The following is a 19,644-nucleotide window of genomic DNA, read 5'->3' as shown; positions in this document are numbered from 1 at the left end:
TGGAGGTATTGCATCAAATGGACTTAACAGACATCTATAGAACATTCCACCCAAATAGGAAAGAATATACCTTCTTCTCTGCAGCAATTTTCTCTTCTCGAAAATTGACCACATACTGGGTAACAAAGCAAACTTCCACAGATACAAAAAAAATATTAGTAACCACCTGTGTCTTGTCAGACCACCATGGATTAAAGTTGGAATTCAAGAACAGTGCTACCCCCAGGAAACCAACAAACTCATGGAAGTTGAACAGTCAACTACTGAATCACCCCTGGGTCAAGGAAGAAATAAAGAAAGAAATTAAAGTCTTCCTTGAATTTAATAAAAATAAAGACACAACATACTCAAACCTATGGGACACTATGAAAGCAGTGCTAAGAGGAAAGTTCATAGCACTAAGTGCCCAATTAAAGAAAACGGAGAAAGCACACATTGGAGACTTAACAGCACACCTGAAAGCCCTAGAAAAAAAGGAAGCTGATTCACCCAGGAGGTCTAGAAGACTGTAAATAATCAAACTGAGGGCTGAAATCAACAAAATAGAAACACAGAAAGCAATCCAAAGAATCAATGAATCAAAAAGCTGGTTCTTGGAGAAAATCAACAAGATTGACAAACCCCTATCCAAATTAATCAAAGGGCAGAGAGAGAACATGCAAATTAATAAGATCAGAAATGAAAAGGGGGACATAACCACAGACACAGAGGAAACTCAGAGAATCATTAGATCTTACTACGAAAGTTTATATGCCACAAAGTTGGAAAAATGTTCAAGAAATGGACATTTTTTTAGATAAGGACCATATACCAAAGTTGAACCAAGACCAGGTGAACAATCTAAATAGACCTGTCAGTCGTGAAGAATTAGAAGCTGTTATCAAAAACCTCCCCACCAAAAAAAGCCCAGGATTAGATGGTTTCAATGCAGAATTCTACCAGAACTTCCAGGAAGAGCTAATAACTATACTCCTTAACGTATTTCACAATATAGAAACAGAAGAATCATTGCCAAACTCTTTTTATGAAGCTACAGTGACCCTGATACCAAAACCACATAAAGGCACAACCAAGAAAAAGAATTACAGACCAATCTCACTCATGAATATTGATGCTAAAATACTCAATAAAATACTGGCAAACCGAATCCAAGAACACAATAGAAAAATTATCCATTATGATCAAGTGGGCTTCATCCCAGAGATGCAGGGTTGGTTCAACATACACAAATCTATCAATGTAATCCATCATATAAATAAACTGAAAGAAAAAAACCATATGATCATTTCATTGGATGCTGAAAAAGCATTTGACAAAATTCAACACACCTTTATGATAAAGGTGTTGGAGAGATTGGGGATACAAGGATCATACCTAAATATAATAAAAGCAATATATAGCAAGCCGACAGCTAACATCAAATTGAACGGAGAAAAACTCAAAGCCATTCCACTAAAATCAGGAACACGACAAGGCTGTCCACTCTCTCCATACCTCTTCATTATAGTGCTGGAAGTTCTAGCAATAGCAATAAGACAACATAAGGGGATCAAGGGGATTCGAATTGGAAAGGATGAAGTTAAACTTTCATAATTTGCAGACGATATGATAGTGTACATAAGTGACCCCAAAAGCTCTACCAAGGAACTCCTACAGTTGATAAACACCTTTAGTAATGTGGCAGGATACAAGATTAACTCCAAAACATCAGTTGCCCTCCTATACACAAAGGATAAAGAAGCAGAGAGGGAAATCAGAGAAACATCACCTTTCATGATAGCCACAAATAGCATAAAATATCTTGGGGTAATTCTAACCAAGGAAGTGAAAGACCTATTTGACAAGAACTTTAAGTCCTTGAAGAAAGAAATTGAGGAGGATACCAGAAAATGGAAAGACCTCCCCTGCTCTTGGATTGGGAGAATCAACATAGTAAAAATGGCAATTCTACCAAAAGCAATCTATAGATTCAATGCAATTCCCATTAAAATCCTATCAAATTTCTTCACAGACCTTGAGAGAACAATAATCAAGTTTATATGGAAAAACAAAAAACCCAGGATAGCCAAAACAATCTTATACAATAAAGGAACTTCTGGAGGCATTACCACCCCTGACTTCAAACTATATTACACAGCTACAGTATTGAAAACAGCTTGGTATAGGCATAACAACAGATAAGTCGACCTATGGAATCGAATAGAAGACCCGGGTATTAACCCACAAACGTATGAACACCTGATATTTGACAAGGGAGCTAAAGGTATACAATGGAAGAAGGAAAGCATCTTTAACAAATGGTGCTGGCATAACTGGATGTCAACCTGTAGAAGAATGAAAATTGATCCATATCTATCGCCATGCACAAAACTCAGGTCCAAATGGATTAAAGACATCAACATTAATCAGACCACTTTGAACCTGATAGAAGAGAAAGTCGGAAGTAGTCTACAAGATATAGGCACAGGAGACCACTTCCTCAGCAGAACTCCAGGAGCGCAGACAATAAGAGAAACAATGAATAAATGGGACCTACTGAAACTGAGAAGCTTCTGTAAAGCAAAGGACACTGTCAGTAAGACAAAAAGGCTACCTTCCGACTGGGAGAAGATCTTCACAAACCCCTCATCAGACAAAGGTCTGATCTCCAAAATATACAAAGAACTCAAGAAACTAGACACTAAAATTCTAATTAACCCAATTAAAAAATGGGGTACTGAACTGAACAGAGAATTCACAACAGATGAACTTCGAATGACCAAAAGACACTTAAGGTCATGCTCAACCTCCTTAGCGATCAGGGAAATGCAAATCAAAACCACTTTGAGATACCATCTTACACCTGTCAGAATGGCCAAACTCAAAAACACCAATGATAACCTATGCTGGAGAGGATGTGGAGTGAGGGGAACACTCATCCATTCTTGGTGGGAATGCAAACCTGTGCAGCCACTTTGGAAATCAGTGTGGTGGTTTCTCAGGAAACTGGGAGTCAACCTCCCTCAGGACCCAGCAATTCCACTCTTGGGAATATACCCAAGAGATGCCCTAACATACTACAAAAGCTTTTGTTCAACTATGTTCATAGCAGCACTATTTGTAATAGCCAGAACCTGGAAACAACCTAGGTGCCCCTCAATAGAAGAATGGTTAAAAAAGGTGTGGAACATATACACATTAGAGTTCTACTCAGCGGTAAAAAAACAATGACATCTTGAATTTTGCATGCAAATGGATGGAAATAGAAAACGCTTTACTGAGTGAGGTAAGCAAGACCCAAAAAGAGGAATATGGTATGTATTCACTCATATGTGGATTCTAACCATAATTAGAGGTCTTTGAGTTGATTATTCGTGATCCTAGAGAAGCTAAATAAGAAGGTGAACCTGGTGAAAATCATGTAGCTATCCGCCTGGAGATTGGAAATAGACAAGAGTCCCAGGTAACCTCGGGTGCATGGGGGGGTGGGAGGGTTTTTGAAAGGGGAGGGGCTAGAGAGAAGGGAGTAGGGGAGGCATGGGGAAAGCTCGGTGGACTGGGATGTGGGGGAGGGAGGAAGGATATATATGGGATCAGGGAAGAATATATTTCAACTAAGGGAGTCATTTTAGGGTTTACAGGAGACTTGATTATAAATGGGATCCCAGGTCCAAGGAGAGATCCCCAGATTGTTCTCTGGACAGAAGAGAGGGTGCCTGAAACGGCCTAGCCCCATAACCATACTGATGAATATTTTGCTTATCACCATAGAAACTTCATCTGGCGATGGATGGAGATAGAGACAGAGACCCACATGGGAACACTGGACTTAACTCCCTAGGTCCAAACGAGAAGCAGAAGGAAAGAGAACGTGAGTAAAGAAGGCAAGACCAGAGGGAACCTTCATCCGACGATGGATGGCGATACAGATGGAGACCCACATTGGAGCACCGGACTGCTACATCCACGGCTGTCTCGCCAGTGTAGCAGAAATGCTGACTGGATGGGCAAATATTGCCAGTAGGAGTGGGATTTGTGCTTCTAGGAGCTGTGTGTTCCAGGCGGGTCTCTGGCAACCAGTTGTGGTGTAATGCTACTTGAGTTGCCATTAGTATTGACTCGACCTGGGTGTCCTTGGAGCCATATGTGTGTCTTTTCCCTTGTCTGTGTGTTCTTTGTGATCCTTACATATTACTAACAGATCAGACTATTCCAGGCAGTTGTGGATATAAACAAGACTGCTGAGGACATTTTTGAATTCTGCTCCACTATTAATTAAAGCCTTAAAAAGTAGCCAGTTCTGGGAATTGCCAGAATCATCGTTAGGACAATTCCTTGATGATGTAAAATAAAAGGAGTTAATCTTAGCAGAAAAACCTTAGAAGCCTTCTACAGGAAAACAGCATTAGGCATTTATGTACAACTTAACAGGAGGCCTATGCAACCTTCCTTATGGCCAGAAAACCTAGGCTAATTACAACATCTGATCCTGAGAGTTGGGAAGGGAAAGGAGTTGAGATTAATGGTACAAAATGAGTCTCAGAAAGTTTTTCCAGGAAGATAGTAGCCTTCTTCTTTCTCACCCAGACACACAAGGTCACTTAGCTAAGCCCAGCCAGCCACCTGGTACAAGCTGATAAAGGTGGGCTAACTCAAGAACAGTGGTCTCTCTAATAACAAGAAAAAAGGGCTGACTTAACAGTATATGAGGAAACAAAAGTCCTTGTATCCATGCCAAAGCATCTTCAAAGATTCTCTTTGTAAAACTGTTTTGTGCTGATCTTTTCTATTTTATAATCTGATGATGTATGCCTTTACCAAGTTCTTTGTCTGTAAAAATATAAATACCTCACACTAAGAGAATAAAGACGCAGCAGTATGTTTCATTGAGAATGACTGTCTGTCAATTTCCTTGCCGTATCCTGATTTCTCCTGTGCCTTCGCCCTGATTCCCTTACGGTCTGAGTGGCTCCCTTGAGCCGGTCCGTAGCACCGGACTGAGCCCCCCAAGGTCCAAATGAGGAGCAGAAGGATGAAGAAAATGAAAAAGGAAATAAGAACTGCGAGGGATGCGATCACCCACTGATACAAGGGGACGGATCTAATGAGAGTTTACCAAGGCCAGTTGGACTGGGACTGAATGAGGATGCGATCCAACCAGATTCTCTGAATGTGGCCGGATTTTCTGAATGTGGCTGTCCCGGAGTCTTTCTGAAAAGCCATTGACAATGACACTGGGACTTGTTTCCTCTGCATATACTGGATTTTGCGGATCCAGTCTGTCTGGACGCTCACCTTCCTTGACCTGGAGGGAGGGGGGAGGAACTTGAACTTCCCACAGGGCAGGAAACCCTGACTGCTCTAAGGAATGGAGAGGGAGGAGGAGAGGGAGTGGGGGGAGTGGGAGGGTGGTGGGAGGAGGGGCGGAAATGGAAACTTTTATAATTTAATAAAATTACTTTCCAAAAAAGAAAAAAAAACAGGGAAGGCAGTCACCAGATGCGACCAAGTCTGCCTCCCTATGAAACTGCAGCCCTCAGTCACCATCGGTGAGTACATTGGTGGGGGAGGGGTGGAAGCTACGGGCGGGCGCCATGTGTCTTCCGTTCCCCTTTGCAAACATGTCATCATTGCCCCGCCTTCAGTTATCTCACTCTTTCTCAAACCTAGTGGCTGCGTCTTCAAGCTCCTCCTCCTCTGATAAATCTAGATTTATAAACTCCTTCAGCACTAAACTTATGGGGCTTTTCTTCCCCTTTTCTCTTGTTACTATTTCCGGATCCTGTTCCTTTGATTTTTACTTTTTCTTTTTAGGCCTATCTTTACCTTCCTCCTTATGATCTGATTCTGAAAAGCTGTCTTGATGTTTCTGTAATGCCTTGCGACCCTGCTTTGATATATCAGTATTACGTTCATCCTTTAAACAACTCCACACCATCCTCCAAAGAGGAAGTGTGCCCCTTCCAATTTTTCCTTCTCTCTCAGCTTGTTCCAAATCCCTGCCTAATCTGTCCCATGACTGCAAGGTTAAATCACCTGAAGCTGCAAACCAGGGTGAGATCTTATCGATATCCTTAACAATCATAGCGACTGTCCCGGAAGAGATCTTTAAACCGTGCTGCTGTAAAAGCGCCTGGATTGAGCCGTAGATTTTGGTGGGTCTCGAGGTGGTTCCATAAGAATTGCCCATGGTCCCCTGGGCTAAAGAACCCCCCTTTTTATTTATAAGGGAGTTACGTTCTTTTCAGAGAAACGCCACTTGATCTACTGCGGACTTACTTTCACTTTTGATTAGATGCAGTTGCAGCAGCAAAGACACTCACAACCTGGTTAATAGCAGCGCAGCCAAAAGCAGCAGAGAAGAACGAACACAACTGTTAACTCTAATGCAAGGTCAAACCACTCTGGACCAATGCCAGCAATCAGCATACCTGGAGGATTTTTCCGACATCGCCGCTCCGTGTATAGAGTTCTTAATTCTCTGCCCTCTTCTGGGTGACCGATATGTTGTCTCGGGTTTTGGCACCAGTTGTGGGGTGTCCCTTGACCAGCAAGCAAGAACGACCATGAGTTGAGGATTCTTCTCTGATCACACTTTATTGGAGCCTCTTGGTTGAAGGGAGAGCGGAGAACGAGAGGGAATGAAAGCCAAGCTGCAGTTGCTTTTCTAGGGTGGAGGGAGTCGGATACTGTCCTGATTGGTGAATACCAGTCCGCTGAAGCCCAGGGCTTCAGGATTGACTAAGGACAAGTCTCAGTTGTGCAAATGCAGGCAAAGGGTGCTCAACCCCATGCGACAACATCAAAAGGATTTGTTTACCTCCAAGCTGCTGGACTGCCAGTGCCATTTCGTAATGTCAATGTCCTGACGGCTCCTTACATCTCTGTTCATTTTTTTTTGTCTGATTGACCTATCCAGTGGTGAGAGGGGAGTGTTGAAGTCTCCCATTATTAGTGTGTGGGGTTTAATGTATGATTCAAGCTTTAGAAGTGTTTCTTTCACATATGAGGGTGCCCTTGTATTTGGGGCATAGTCGTTCAGTATTGAAATTTCCTCTTGATGGATTTTTTCCTGTGACTAGTATAAAAGGAACTTCTTTGTCTCTTTTGACTGATTTTAGTTTGAAGTCTATTTTGTTCAATATTAGGATAGCTACACCCGCTTATTTCTTAAGTCCATTTGATTGGCATATTTTTTTTCCCAACCCTTTACTCTGAGACGATGTCTGTCTTTGAGATTGAGACGTGTTTCTTGTATGCAGAAGAAGGATGAATTCTGTTTTCTTATCCAATCTGTTAGCCTGTGACCTTTTATCACTGAGTTGAGTCCATTTACATTAAGAGATAGTAATGACCAGTGATCCAGTGATTGCTATCTCCTGTTAATTTAGTTTTTATCATTGATGATATTTGTGCATTTTTTCTTTGGGATTTGCTGTTATGAGACCATCAATTATTTGTGTTTTTGTTGGTGTAGCCATCTTCCTTGTGATGGAGTTTTCCTTCTAGTATTTTGTGTAGGGATATGTTTGTGGCTAGGTATTGGTGAAATCTAGATTTGTCAAGGAATATCTTGTTTTGGCCTTCTATGGTGATTTACAGTTTTGCTGGGTATAGTAGTCTGGGCTGTCACCTGTGGTCTCTTAATGTCTGCATAATGCTTGACCATGACCTTCTGGCTTTCATTGTCTCCAATGAGAATCTGGTATAGGTCTACCTTTATATGTTACTTGGCCTTTTTCCTTTACAGCTCTTAATATTCTTTATTTTTACTCTGTATATTTGGTGTTTTGATTATTATGTGGTGAAAGGACTTTTTCTGGATCCAGTCTGTTTGGTGTTCTGTAAGCTTCTTGTAGCTTCATAGGCATATCTTTCTTTAGGCAGGGAAAGTTTTCTTCTATGATTTTGTTAAATTTTCTGTGCCTTTGAGTTGAACTTCTTCTCCTTCTTCTATACCTATTATTCTACAATTTGTCCTTTTAATGGTGTCCCATATTTCCTGGATATTTTCAGTTAAGCTTTTGTTAGATTTAATGTTTTCTTTAACTGATGAGCCTATTTCCTCTATTGTATCTTCAGTGCTTGAGATTCACTCTTCCACCTCTTGTATTCTGTTGATCATGCTTATGTTTGTGGTTTCTGATCTTTTTCTCATGATTTCTCTTTCTATAATTCCTTGGGCTTGTGTTTTCTTTATTGTTTCTATTTTAGTCTTCAAGTCCTGAATAGTTTTTTTATATGCTTGATTTCTTTTTCTTTGTTTTCTTTAAGTGATTTGCTGATATCTTCTAATTCTTTGTTTGTCTTTTCCTCAATTTTTTAAAAGGAATTTTGCATTTCATCTTTAAGAATTTCAAACATTCTCTTGAAGTTATTTTTTAGATCATTTTCTTCTAGTTCAACCATATTTGGTTGTTCAGGTCTTGCTGTTATAGGTTCTTTAGGATTTACTGATGTTGTGTTGCTCTTTGTGGTGTAGCATGTGATATTACCTTTTCTATTCATCTTTTTCTCTAATAGGTGTGGTTGGGACTGTCTGAGATTCTGTTAAATAATCTTCAAGGTGCCAGTGAATCCAAAGCTCCAATGGTTATTCCTTGTGGCACATTCAGTGTCACAGTTCTAGTTACCCCATTAGTTACTTGGTGTTCCTGGAGGTAGCTCATTGCTCCTGTGCCTTGCTCTGCTCACTTACAGTTTGCTGTCTCAGGCTTACTTTCTATATTACATTTCAAATGAGCTGCACAAGCCCAATACCTTCATCAAATAAAGAATTATATGTGTAACAAAATTGACCTTAAATTTGAATCAGTAGACCAAGATCCATACCAATGCAAAGCATTCATATTTATATCATATCTCCCTTTAAATGTAAACAAACATTTATAAATAGTCATTTAGGGAATTTGGACATAGTTCTTTCCAAACTGCTTCCTGCTTTTTGGGGGGCAAAGTAATTTTAGGGGGTGTTCATGGCAACCTTCGGGGGGGGTCTTGGTCAATCAAAGCACATTAGTCTGGGAGAGACCTACAGGTTCTCATCTTCTGTGGAAACAAAAGAAGAATTTCTTTTCCAAGTCAACATATTCTTAGACTCAAATTTTGAAGTCAAGAAATCTTTAACATATATATGTTGGTTTAGCTTAGTAGTCCCCAGAATCAAATGTCTCTCTCTTAAGCCGCTCACACTGCCCTAGTTCCAAGTATGCAGCAGGTCTATGTCGAGTCATTAAGCAGTTTGTAATATGCAGCTCACAGACCCCATTCAAATGCTCCATAGGCGGACCTCCTAAAAGAGTCAGAGCCATTTGTGCTGGAGAACCAGGAAACCACCATTTTGAAACTGAGCAGCTTTCTTTTTTCTAACGCTAAATCAGGGAGACCTCTTTTAAAGAAGTTGTGGTATGCTAGCAAGCAGAGCCCATCCAAAAAATTGTGGCCAAACTTTGCTTTTTAGTCTCTAGAATTTATTTCCAAGCCCTCTTAGGTTTTATGTGGATTTAGCTAGCACACGTTGGAGCACCAATTTGTTGGGGGAGGCTGCTTGTTCATTTTCAGGTCACCCAGACTCCTAAAATAATCGTCCTTCACTGGATCTGGGATGGCTGGTCCTATCTCTTGCTGGATATTGCAGCATGTCAGTCGGTTCTACTCCTCAGGGGAGAGTTCACCCAGCACTTGGGAAAGATTCTTAATTTTCTCTTACTTTAATAACAAAAAAATTAACCTTCACTAAAATATTTTATTGGAATAAGTGCAATGGATATATTTTCAAGAACATTCATATGCAAGTGTTAAGTCTAAACATTTTTAATTAAACCCATTATATGAATAAAATGATGAGCATATATGTAACATAACATTTATGTTAAACATAACATTTTTATGTTAAATTTCTTTTTTGTTTTCAAAAGTACAAGACATAAAATCTCAAGAAATAACATCCAAAATTGAGGTAACCTCACTCTTTCTATAATAAAACAACTATGTCATTAAGTCTTTAATAATAATAACCAACATCTTAAATTTTAAGATAAATCTACTCTATTTGCCACATTAAAATACAAAGCTAGTGCTTATACAGCTATGATCTCTTCAAAAACCAGGGTTTTTCAAAGTTCTTATGCCTAATTTAAACTTAAAAAATCCCTTTAAAGCCCCATAATCTCATCAAAAAACAGTTAAGCATTTTTCTCTTTGATATCTAAAGTGTTTTACTCATATTGAAAGCTGTACCTTAAATGTTCAGGATTTGGGGGCTAGCTCAGCAGTTAAGAGTGTTAGTTGCTCTTCAAGAAAAAAAAGCAAAACATTCTAAGCACAAACTATAGAGTTTGTAATAGAGATTTCTTTTTTAAGACTTATTTACATTTATTCTCTATGTCTGGGTGTTTTGCGTTCATGACTGTGCACTACATGGGTGCAGTATCTGCAGAGGTCAGAAGATCTTAAATATATCCCCTCAAACTGGAGTTAAAGATAGTTGTGAGCTGTCTGGCATAGGTTCTAAGATTATTTTGCAGGAATATTACACGCTCCTAACAGCTGAGGCATCTCTCCAGCGCCAGAAACATAGACTAGAATTTTAGAAGGGACAATGATTCTGGTCTTATAGGCCTTCCCATTAAATCCAGAGGAAAGACTACTGACATGATGGCAGGTACAGTAACTAAAGCCACCCAAACTCCAATGCAAGGGAAATTTACATTTCTAAACTTATCAGTAGTTTCAAGCTTATTTTGTGTTTTGGTCTTCTTTATTTTTCTTTGACAATGTTGGGACTGGGTAGTTACAATCTTACAGTATTTTTCTTTTCATTTATTTCACTATTGGATTTCTTTTTTTTTTCAACAGTCCAAGGTATTGTGCCCCTAAGAGCAAAACACACAAGGATAACTTTCAAGGATCTCACATACTCTTACTTAAACCATGTGTTTAAATTCTGTAAAATTTGTATTTCCTAGGATATATGATAGTTTCAAACTAATTTACATATGATGCAGTCAGAGTGACTAAGATCAACAGAACAACCAATAGAAGATGTTGCTGTTTGTGAGATTGTACACAGGTGTAGCCACTTTGGAAATCAAAATACAAAATTCTCAAAAGAACTAAAACTAAAATTATCATATGATACAGCTATATCACTCATTGGCATCTGCCCAAAGGATTAGATATTCTATTCCAAAAATGCTTGCTCAGCCATGTTCATTATTGGCCTATACACAACAGCTAGGAAATGGAAACAACTCAGTGTCTTCAAAACTGCTGAAATAATAATGAAATAATGAAAATATCATGTATATGTATGTGTATATATACATACAACTTGGCATATTTTTTCAGCTATAAAGAAAACTGTTGTAGAGGGAAACATTAAATTGGCGTGGCTCACTTACACTTCAGAGGTTTAGTCCATTGTGGTCATGGGGGGAAGCAAGGCAGCATGCAGGAAGACATAGTGCTAGAGAAGAAGCTGAGAGTTCTTACATTTTGTTCTGAAAGCAATAGGAAGCAAACTATCTCACTGTGCATGGCTTGAGCATATATGGGACCTCAAAGCCCGCCTCCATAGTGACACCCTTCTTCCAACAAGACCATATCTACTCTTACTCATCTATTAACTGACCAGCTCTTTATGAGGCTAATCAGATGTTCTTGACAGGTAAAATAACACAGCTTCTGCCCAACCTTCTGACATTCAACTAGTTTGGTACTACTTACACTCACAACACCCCTTTGTCTCTGCTTGTCCAGCTTGTCTTCCTGAAAATATATCTGTCCTATAATTTTGTACATTGTTTTGTCTTCTTTTGGGGCAGAAGGGGGTGTCATTTTCAAATACAGTGTAAGTAAATCCATGATGTTTCCTGGGTTTCAGTTTACTCCAAGACCTCCTCTGAAAAAACTTTTGTTTTCAAATATCCAGGAGCATTTTTCATTCATTGTTCACAGACATGTTGGTCATACATCCCCCTGGGGACTTGGCCACCCTTCTACTCACTGAGTAACAGGTAAGAAAATGGGATAAATGGACTGAAAGTGAATAGGAATAAGAACTGGCTTGTAGGATTTTCCAATAGCTCAAGTTCCTTCTCATGAATCTCTGCTCTTTCACACTGGCCACTGTGCAATGGAGCTGTGCTGGCCATGCATTCCTTGTTCCCTTCAGGGTAATGTGCATATAGCTTCTACCCTCAGTGCTGTATACTCCAAAGCCCTGCCTCCTGACTGTTCAGTGTAATCTGTTTCCCTAGACATTTACTCAAGGATTTGATGCTGCAGAGGGAGAAAGGACAAGAGGAGGAAAAAGAAGACACAACATCCTGACCTGTCTTTGTTCACACTGAGTCAGTTCTGTAATAGACTCCCTTCTAGTCATCATGGTCTACAGACCAGAGAGCTGAGCTGCTGAGTGATGCTAGTTTCCTTTCTCCTGCACAGTCCTTATTCCTTAGTTGGTCCTGATGACATGCCCTTTGTGTCCACAAAGAAATCTCCTCTGCTGGTGCTTCTTTATTTACCTCCTGTATCAACTTCCAGCACACTATATCACGTTGCCTTGATGTTCCCCCTCCATTCCCATCTGCCAAACATACTCTCAAGAATGCTGATGAGAATCACTGTTGCCTCCACTCTTACAGATCCTGGCTATCAGCAACTCTGCATGATCTCTAGAGGGCCTTCCTATAGCATGGAGTCCTGTATCCCAGCAGGCTCTTGCAGTCCTTGTGCATTCTGAATCTCCAGATGCACTCTTCAAGTGTGTGGCAAGGTAGAGGTCCCTCTCTACAGATGTAGGAGCATGTTGTTCCAACTTCTCCCTTGACTGGCTCCCTTCTCCTGTCTATCAGGTCCAGCCCAGTCTGCTTGGCTCTTGCAGAACTGGAACTTCACTCTGGCTAGGATTTTCCAATAGCTTCATGAATTTTTCCCCCTTTCTGTTTACTCTCCTGACTTTAGCATTGCGAGTTCTGTAGCCAATATGCACTGTTGACTGCAATCTGAGAAAAGGGAGGGCAAATCCTGGGAGTGAAAGCCCCTGTATAGATCAGACTTAGGCAGTTCTGTCTCCTCCAGGAGCATGGGCAGGGAAGCACTGAATCTTCTTGTAAAAGAAAAACAACTTCTCTTTTTTCCCCCTTTTTTTGTTATTTTTATTGAGCTCTACATTTTTCTCTGCTCCTTTTCCTACTGCTCCCCCCCTTCAACCCTCTCCTAAGGTCCCCAAGCTCCCAATCTACTCAGGAAATATTGTCTTTTTCTACTTCCCATGTAGATTATATCCATGTATATCTCTCTTAAAGTCCTCATTGTTGTCTAGGTTCTCTGGGATTGTGTTTTGTAGGCTGGTTTTCTTTGCTTTATGTTTAAAAACCATTTATATGTGAGTACATGTGATAATTGTCTTTCTGTGTCTGGGTTGCCTCACTCAAAATGATGTTTTCTAGCTCCATCCATTTGCCTGCAAAATTCAGGATGTTCTTATTTTTTTCTGCTGTGTAGTACTCCATTGTGTAAATGTACCACATTTTACTTATCTATTCCTTGGTCCAAGGGCATTAATGTTGTTTCCATTTTCTGGCTATGACAAACAATGCTGCTATGGACATTATAGAAGTGAAATTGGGAAGTATACTTGAACGCATTGGCACAGTAGACCACTTCCTAAATACAACCACAGCAGTACAGACACTGAGAGAAAAAATTAATAAATGGGACCTCTTGAAACTTAAAAGTTTCCGTAAAGCAAAGGACACGGTCAACAAGACAAAATGACAGCCTACAGAATAAGTAAAGATCTTCACTAACCCCACATCAGACATAGGTCTGATCTCCAAAATATACAAAGAACTCAATAAATTGGTCATCAAAAGAACAAATAATCCAATAAAAAATGGAGTACAGACTTAAAGAGAGACCTCTCAACAGAGGAATCTAAAATGGCTGAAAGACACTTAAGGAAATGTTCACCATCCTTAGTCATCAGAGAAATGCAAATCAAAACAATTCTGAGATTCCATCTTACACCTGTAGGAATGGCAAAGATCAAAAACACTGATGACAACTTATGCTAGAGAGGTTGTGAGGTAAAGGGAACACTTCTGCATTACTGGTGGGAATGGAAGGTGGTACAGTCCCTTTGGATGTCAGTGTGGTGATTTCTCAGAAAATTAGGAAACAGCCTTCCTCAAGACCTAATAATAACACTTTTGGGTATATATCCAAAGGATGCTCAATCGTGCCACAAATGAGGACAACTTCTACAGGCTCAGAAGCTTCAGAGAAACCTATGGAGTGCAGTACTCACACCTTCTCCATCTAGGACACAGGTTTCCTAACAGGGGTTTGAAATCAAGACTACATTTACCTTATAGATGCATGATTTGTTTCAGCTTCTGCTGCATGCCCATCCCTGAGATGTGGACCACTGTAGGCCAGAAGTGACAATTCCTTACCAAAGCCCCTGACTCATCTCCTGTGGGTCACCATAGCAACACAGACACCAGCACCTGGTGTGGGAGAATTGTCTGTATTCTGTCAATCATATTTTAATAAAACGCTGATTGGCCAGGCAGGCAGTATAGGCGGGAAAGTCAGACAGGAAGTAGGGGTGGAGCAAAGAGACTGGGAGTATTCTGGAAGCAGAAGCTCCCTCTGCCACTCCTGTGCAGACCACCGAAGAGGCAGCATGTAACTTGCCCAGCTGAGAAAGGTATGGAGCCATGTGGCTAATGTAGATAAGGATAATGGGGTAACATAAGTTATAAGAGCTAATAAGTAGCCTGACCTAATGGGTCAGTCAGTTTATAACCTTATGGAGTCCTGTGTGTGATTTTCTCTTTGGGGCATGCTGGTTGTGGGGTACCGGGTGGGATGGAAACCCCAACAAGCCGGCCCTTCATGTTACATATGGCACCCACATGGATAACTGAATCCACAGAAAGCCTGAGAAAGCTTGGGAAAGAATAGAGTAAAGCATGTTTTCTTGGTAGCAGCAATTTCTCGGGTCTGCTCTGCTTGCTAGAGGCAAGCAAATGCTCTCATCTAAGAGAGGCTTCCTAACTCAGCTTTAGCTGCAAAACCCTGCAGCTCATTAACAGGTCCTGCCACAAAACACTTAAACGGTGTTGGTGAAAAGCTGAACGCGTGCTTTTCGGCTTTCAGCCATAGCAGGAAAAATGCTGTGCTATTTTAAAAATGCCGGCCGTCCTGCCAGGGCAAATTCTGACTCTTTCAGGCAGGCGGTCCGACTGAGTGTGTTCTCTGCTTGCTGGCAAGGACCTTGAAACGCCATAGAGTTGTGGCAGTAAAAATGGCTCCAGCAGTACCTCTGCCATGAGTCTGGAAAGCTAAGGAATGGGCTGGATCTAGCTGTCAAAGCCACGGCTTTCCATATTGCTTTGTAAATTAAAGGCTCATGTGGTCAGAAAAAGAGAGATATACAGTAAAGAGAGATTCAAAAAGGAAGAAAACCTCTAAATGGTTTACAGTATGTTAAAAATATATGAAGGCTAAAGGTTAGAGTTCTTAAAAGGAAAAAAGGAAAAAAAAGGGAGTAGTTGGGTATGGTGGTACACATCTTTAATCCCAATGTCTGGGAGGCAGAGGCATATTGACCTCTGTGACTTCAAGGGACAGAGGTAGATTGACCTCTGTGACCTCAAGGTGTGGTAGTACACGCCTTTAATCCAGTGCCTGGGAGGCAGAGACAGAAGGATCTCTGAATTCAAGGTGTGGTAGCATATACCTTTGAGCCCAGCACTGGGGAGGCAGAGACAGAAGGATCTCTGTGAGTTCAAGGACAGCCTGGTCTACAGAGTTATTCCAGGACAAAGATATACAGAGAACCTGTCTCAAAAAGTAAAAGTAAAAATAAAAGAAATACATGTTGAAATAAAGCCACGTAAAGATGGAAAATACACAGAGAATCTTGATACTGTGTGGTATTATGCTCTCTTTGAATTGTTTGAATGCTGAGGAAGGAGCAACAGCTGCTAAAGGACTTTTGTTTATAAATGATGCTGAACTAACCCAAGATAGGTATTTTGAAAATACCTTGGCTTCAAAACTGAAGTCAAAAGGTATGTTACTTTGGAGAAGAGATTTTGCTTTTGTTTCCACAGAAAATGAGAGGCTGTGGATTCATTCTGAGTTAAGAAAAATCAGGTTTGAAAAAAGAAGACCACCTGAGAAATCTCTGATAGGAACAGATGGCCTAGATGACAGAGTTCTACATCCAGAATAGATTCAAAACTGCTGGATGATCAAGACTCACAGGGTACTCCAGTCAGGACTTGATTATAACTCTAAATTTTCTTTAGGTCCCCATAAGATCATCAGCGCCCCCAACCAGCAGGAAGTAGTCTGAAATACTACGCCCACATTCCCAACAAATGGACTATGGGTATTTTCCTTTGTTTAAAAAAAAGAGGGAAATGGTGTGGGAGAATTGTCTGTATTCTGTCAATCATATTTTAATAAAATGCTGATTGGTCAGGCAGGCAGGATAGGCGGGAAGCCAGACAAGAAGTAGGGGTGGAGCAAAGAGACTGGGAGTATTCTGGAAGCAGAAGCTCCCTCTGCCACTCCTGTGCAGACCACCGAAGAGGCAGCATGTAACTTGCCCAGCTGAGAAAGGTATGGAGCCATATGGCTAATGTAGATAAGGATAATGGGGTAACATAAGTTATAAGAGCTAATAAGTAGCCTGACCTAATGGGTTAGTCAGTTTATAACCTTATGGAGTCCTGTGTGTGATTTTCTCTTTGGGGCATGCTGGTTGTGGGGGTACCGGGTGGGACAGAAACCCCAACAAGCCGGCCCCTCATGTTAAAAGCACCCTTATCCAGTGTCATTGGAGATAGCATTTCGAAATGTCCCAGGTATCCAGATGTCCTCAACAGCAAATGTTCTGCCTCTCCACAGGACAGCCAATTTCTAATGCAAAATGTACAGCTACCAGGCAGCCACGTTGTGCCTGTGCCTAATTGCATGCCATTTAATCCTCATGGCTTCCTGTGTAGATTCAGTGGTGATCTCTAGTAATCCTTAATTGACCCCTTCTTGCCTAGAGACCTCTGGTAGCAGGTGTGTCACCTTGGGTCATCCAGAAAGTCCAGGACTCGGGAGCTAGAGCAATGTTTTTATTTAGATCCTCCTCCCACAGATATAACAGGAAGTGGAAGAATTGAAAAGGGTGGGACCCAGCATGACAGTCTTGACCAGTCAATCAGGCAGGTGAGAACAAATCTTACTGTGTTGAGCCTGGATGGTGATGTCACATCCTTCTAGCACATGAAACAAGCAGGCCACGGGGTCCATATGACTGACTGCTGACTCACTGGCTGATTCACGGGATGCTTGGACACAGGAGAGTCAGTGTTGGCTGAGAAGCACAAGGACGCAGCAGCACTCTTCATACACCATGTTCAGCTTTTCCCCATGGTGCCCTTTCCCCCAGACCACACTTCCTAGAAGATGCTTCCACCTCCCCTTGTGCGTTAGTGAGCTGTCTGGACGGGAACTCCTTCCAAGGCAGCACATCTGGAGAGCTGTTAGCATGGATGTGCACAGCCTGCTGGAAGAGCGCATGTCTTCCAGCATCAAGACACAACACAGAGAGAGATGAGTGGGCACTATCCTGTCTGATGCTCCCTGCAGGTACATACCGTCCCCTCCATTGCCCACTGCCCACAGGGCTGCCGACTGTGTTGTCCTCCTGATCTGTCAATAATGTGACTTGAGCAGAGGGAGCAGGAGTTAGGAATGGAAGAAAGAAGAGCCTGATTCATGGGCAGAGAGCTCCTAAGACCTCACAGAAGAGAGGCCACTGCAGCTGGCTTGTGAGGTCTAGAGGATTTTGTTAGGTGAGGCTTCAGGAGGCCCAACCCAACATGGTTTTGAGAGGCTGAGAGAGGAACAAGGATGGAATAGACGCATGTGTGAAGCAAGGTGGTGGCAGAGAGGGCCAGAATATCGGATGGGCTTCAATTCCTGCAGAAGTGTGGGCCAGACTAAGGTCCGTCCTTGGGTTTCACAGCGATCATTGGGTACAGGTGAATAGTCACTTGTTTCCTTGATGAGATTTTGATGCTGGGCTCATTTGGCTGGTCAGCCTCTGACAGAACTTTGTGTGCTTCAGATGCACCCTGAGCATGACGCTAGAGCCACGGAGATGATAAGCTGCAGCCCCACGACAATGTGTGGGCAAGAGACTCTGCTAATTTCACCTCCTGCTGCGTTCAGAACATGCCAGAGTAGCTGTTGCTGCTGCTGCTGCTGCTGCTACTGCAAAGTCAGAAGGCATCTACTGCATGGCCTGAGCTGCCACTGTATCCAAGGCAAGGTTAAATTTAATCAGAGTCTCCTCACCCACTGCCTCTAAACAGAAGGAGCGGCAGGGTGGATACAAGATGATAAGGAAGGGTGGCCTTGATTGTGTGGAAATGATGTTCGCAGAAAGCTATGGGAGAAAGGCCCTCTTGCTGGATGAAATGCCAGTACTTAGTGTTTTTCCACTGTCTTGAGCAGGACATTTCCTCATAGCGCCATCTGCTGGTCTAATCCTCCAACTTCACTGTGAAGAATTAAAGATGGGGTGAGTGGGTGATCAGAGGCATGTTAAGAGAGCACCTTCTGTGCCCCATTAGCTCTACCTTCTTATTGGCTAACTCTTACATCTTAATTTAACCCATTTCTACTAATCTGTGTATCACCACATGATTGTGGCTTACCAGCAAGGTTCTGCATCTGACTCTGGTGGCAGATCTATGGCTTCTCTCAGACTCTGCTCTCTTCCTCCCAGAATTCAGTTCCATCTTCCCTGCCTACCTAAATTCTGCCCTATCAAGAGACCAATGAAGTTTATTTATTAACCAGTGAAAGCAACACAGAGACAGAAGGAACTCCTACACCAAGGGTGCTTTGCCTTCTGGGTGGATAACTTGGGAGACACTTCTTCCCCACTCCCCTCAGGGTCTTCCCTCTTCCACCTTCCTTCTGGACTCCATGTTTTCTGATGAGAAGCCCATCTCTAATTGTTTCAGACATGTCAGTATAGGATCATTCCTCTTTTGCTGCTCCGAAGGTTGTTTTCCTTTGTTCTTAGTGTTCTGGTGTAGTTTTGCTATAGGTTTATTTGGGTTTGATCTGCTACAGACTGGCTCGGCTTCTGAAAGGTGTCTTTGGACAATGTTTGTACTTTTTCCTGTTCTTGCTCCATGCAGTGTGCTAAGTACTGCCACCCTCAGCTTCTGGAGACCCTGTGACAGAGACATTAGATTTATCTCTATAGTTAATGTACATGTCTCTGAAGCTCTGCCCTATTATTTAGTGTATGTGACCATTCAATCTCATTCTTTTAGGGTGAATCATTTAGTGTGGGATTTCTAGGGTTATTAGGTATACATTTGATTATTGAGATACTGCCAAACTTTGTTGAAATTCCTTCTTGTTTTCTCGGTATATTTTCTCTGGGTCTTCACTCTGCTTACCCATTGCTGCTACTGACGCCTCTCCTGATGATGTCTTCACACTTCAGCTGTCATATTTTTTTATTTTTTAATTTTTTAATATAGTATTTATTTTATTATGTATACAAAATTCTGTCTGTGTGTATGCCTGCAGGCCAGAAGAGGGCACTCATTAAAGATGACCTCA

General features: G+C 41.5%; 1 long non-coding RNA gene across 2 annotated transcripts in view; it reads right to left on the bottom strand.

The window, feature by feature from the left end:
• LOC148117202 (uncharacterized) overlaps positions 1-6,709 on the bottom strand; it is a 53,479-nt gene extending 46,770 nt beyond the window's left edge. For both annotated transcript variants that reach the window (XR_015737001.1, XR_015737000.1), the window contains exon 1: positions 6,411-6,709. This is a non-coding gene — a long non-coding RNA (uncharacterized LOC148117202). The remainder of the gene's footprint in view (positions 1-6,410) is intronic.
• Positions 6,710-19,644: the final 12,935 nt, after the last annotated feature.

This window comes from Myodes glareolus, chromosome X, assembly GCF_982192425.1.
Source record: "Myodes glareolus chromosome X, mMyoGla1.1, whole genome shotgun sequence".
Taxonomy (NCBI): Eukaryota; Metazoa; Chordata; class Mammalia; order Rodentia; family Cricetidae; genus Myodes; species Myodes glareolus.
The sequence above is the reverse complement of the archived record's forward strand: the minus strand, read 5'-3'. Positions and strand labels throughout refer to the sequence as shown.